Below are 3,864 nucleotides of genomic sequence, written 5' to 3' on the forward strand. Positions count from 1 at the left end.
GCAGCTCCCTTTACGTAGCTCTTACAGTTACCTACTGGTGTTGTCTTTTAGGGGTGTCTCATTAATACCGTGGGGAAAACGTAACTGCCAAAGGCAGCGTGCCTGGGGGACTCCCACCTAGCTGTTCTCACAGGAGCAGAGCTGCTTGGAGACCTTCAGTAACAAATTGAGGCGGCCTCAGTTTTACAGCTCTGTTGAAGCAGAGGGGACCGACATGAGGGAAAACAAGTCTTTAAAGAAAGGCACCACAAACCAGCAATTCTGCTGGCAGCCGCAGATGGGCACTAGCTTAGTAACGGTCTTGAGTATCTTTCCGTTTCTAGGCCTTCTGGCAGTTGGTCTACAGTTCTCCAGGCTCTGTTTCTCTCTGAGGTCTGTTGTCTCCACCGGCATTAATAAATAACCCTCTCTCCTACATGGCCACTTTAGAAATTTCCACCTCATGAGTCATCGCAGGGCAAAACCAGCCTTCCAGCCTCATCTTTCCTGAGAGCCATCCCTGAGGGTCTGCTGGCTTGTTCCCTGTGGAGTTAAACCAGCACACTGGGTTTCTCCACCAGTCTCCAGCCCAGTCTAGGACATCAGGTTGCAAAGTTGTCAGAAATCAGGCGCTGCCTTTTGTGATTGCCTGTGGGGAAGGTGGGTGCTGGCCAAAGGTGGCTTTAAAGGTTCTGAGTCTGGTTTGAGATGCCAGAGGCCGCAGAGCCAACGGGAAAGCGATGTGGTGGCTGGGGGGGTTTTCCGTGGCGGAACTGCACAGCCAGGTCACACGGAGAGGTCCTTTGCCCTGCACCACGAGGGCCACCCGTGCTGCGTCCCAGCCACAGCCCTGCCTGGGGAGAGACAAACACCAACACCTCCACCGTTGGTGCTGAGTGCCATGGGATTTCGGTCGCTGGGCAGGTAGAGGCAAGTCAAAGAGGACATCGAGGTCTCGCATTTGTTTGAAAAATGAGGCCGGCATCTTTGCTAGCAGGGGAAGGCAGAGTCCCAGCTAATCATGTAGAGTCCTGAGGTCATGTCCAGCTAATACTAGATATTATAAACACACAAAGAAATGTTCCTTCTAAGAAAAAAGGAAATGGCAGAAAAGAAAACAAGAAAAGGTTTTTAGGCGATTAAAAGCTCAGTCTTTGAAACGAGCTACTATTTGCCACCTTCTGCGGTACGTGCAGTCTGGTTCCGTCAGGCAAGCGAGTAATCAGCCCGTGATTTGTGGAAGTCCTTTAAGGAAAGAGGCCACTGCTGGGTGTGTGAGTAACTAATGCTCATTTGGTTTGTGTTTGAAGGCAGCAGCAGCAACAGTGATGACACAAATTAATTGCACAGTTTTCAGGAGATAATGCAGACGAGGTAAAGAGAATTACTATGCGATTAACATAGTTTCCAATTAAAGTCCCCTGTAGTTACCGAAAAACATTAATTTCTAGTAACTTGGTAATTTAACTTGTGTCACCACTGTACACGAGCGCACCAGGGCAACGCATGGGCTTGTCTATGCTTAAGCCTTGTACAAAAAATGTGAAAAAACCACCTGAAAAGAGCCATTAGTTTATAATAACTATTTGTAGCGGGCTTCAAATAAAATCCCACTGTGGTAAACTAAAGGATTTGCTAACAGATTAAAGGACCAAACAGCAGCCGCTCTGCTAGCACTGAAGTCTTTCTTGCCCTTAGTCAGCAAAGACATTTCAACCATTACATTTCTTTATCAACAAGTGGCAAAAAGTCTGAGACAAATGAAACTATTTCGCCTTCCACAGAAGTTTGCTGTTGGGATGGCAGAACTACACTTTTCTTTTGAACACTTACTTCTATTGCCATTAGACCATTTCTATCACAAGAACACCAAACCAAAGGTCTTTTCTGGAGACACAGCTAGCGTCGACGGGTACGTGCACACGGGATCCTCCAAGGACCTGAACATCAGAAGTGCTCAGGAAGGAGAACTCCTCCTTTGGTTCCCATCTCTGATACAGCTGCCCATACTGCTGCGGGACGGAGCGGCCCACGATGTGCGTGTAGGGCCAATAAAGAGGTACAAATGCCGAGACATGAAAAGCTTGCGGATTTATCAGGCCTGAGCAGTTTTGTTGTAGTCTGATGGCAAAAAGCAATCACCGAGTGGCATCGTTACCATTTTCATCATGTGCATTTCCAGAACACCCGTCTGTTTCCATCCTGCCCGCTTCCAAACGTGAGTGTACTTGGTGGGCAGCCGGGGAAGAGTCGTTCCCTTGATGCCTTCCCGATCGCCAGGCTTGTTCCCAGCAAGGTTGTGGAGGCTGAAAGCTGCAGTGGGGTAGGATGGACAAAGTCCTCCAAAAGAGAGGTGGGTCTTGGTCTAGGCGCCTCAAGTCATATAGACAATGTTGTACAGTAACTTTCATTAAAAAAAAATAAAAACTGTTATTTAAAAAAATAAAAGTGCCACAGAATCAGGAGAACAGCCCACTGTACAGCTATGTATGTTTAGTTTCAGATAACTCGGCCCCACTTCCAGCTTCCTGACAACCACTGCAGACTCCTGCGCACTAAAGCCTCTGAAGCTTCTTACATTTTATTATTAGTACTACAACAACAGAAGCTGTAAATGGAAAAGACGTTATTGATTCAACTAACCCACTGAACGCAGACTGTTCTTCACCGCGCGTTTGTTCGCCTTTGGGCCAGCCTGGTTTTTAGCAGCCGTACACGGGAAGACTTCCAACCCTTCCTGGGGAGGACAGCACAGAGCCTTGCGCTCCCCGCAGGAAGCTTCTCCTCCAGCATCGTCCCCTTTCCCGACGGCGTCTGTCCTTCCAGCACTCCCTCCGACTCCTCTCCCCTCGCCAGCGCCCAGCCACTGCCGATTCGCACACCGCAGTGCTCCCCTCCCTCCCCAGCCCCACTCTTCAGCTAGGGAGTAACGACGCCACACAGCTACAAGTTGATGTTCCTTAAATCCATCCCTGCAGGCTCCCGACCATTTTTCCCCTTCTTTGGTGCGCTTTAATGCGTTACTGCCTTCCTCGTGGAAAGGTAAGCAGAAAGGGGAGCATCAGTGCAACCAGATTATACCAATTACACCCTCCTGCTCTGCAACAGAAGCTTTTAATGATGCAGCATAGGATGGCATTTGTTTTAAATGTGGAAACAAACTACAACTTTGTGTCTAATTTCCTGCCTGCTGTCACCCAAAGGAACCACCCAACGGTTCTGCATTATTTTTGCTAAAGCCACATTAACTTGTGCTTCACTAAACAGGAATCTTCTATGTTCTAGCTCTCACAGCTTTCCCAGTTCTCCTCATTTTGACATCTAAATTCCATAAATATGTTGTTTACTCCCTCTTCTGGGCTATTAATGAAAAATATTAAGTAAGATCAAGCCAAACATCCTCACATACAAGCAACATCTAAAAGTAATACTATGCCAATTATTAGTAGGATTAAACAGTGCAGAGGTTACTAATTCAGGCAAACGATGCGTGGGGGGTTTTTTTGCCTGGAAAAAAGCGAACACAATCTCATTTTGGCTTTTTGGAATATCAGCTCCATTAACACGTGCAAATGCACACTCCAGCCCCGAGACAGACACACACTTGGTCTCATTCTGCCTGGAATCTATTAGCCACTTCTTTCTCATAAAAGGAAAAAAAAGGTGCTTTAATGAATACACGTGATGCTTATTATTTGGATCGGCAACATTTGTGCCTTCTGTGCCTGAACGGCACTTAGAATAGGTTAACATTTGGTTTACAACACAACAATAAAATTTGCCTTTATTGCAAATAAACAGAGTATTCACACCTTACAATATTGTTTTAGATGCAGGATTATACTCACTCTTAGAGAATCTAATATTAGTATAAAAGGCACATGC

This window comes from Opisthocomus hoazin, chromosome 6 (assembly GCF_030867145.1).
Source record: "Opisthocomus hoazin isolate bOpiHoa1 chromosome 6, bOpiHoa1.hap1, whole genome shotgun sequence".
Taxonomy (NCBI): domain Eukaryota; kingdom Metazoa; phylum Chordata; class Aves; order Opisthocomiformes; family Opisthocomidae; genus Opisthocomus; species Opisthocomus hoazin.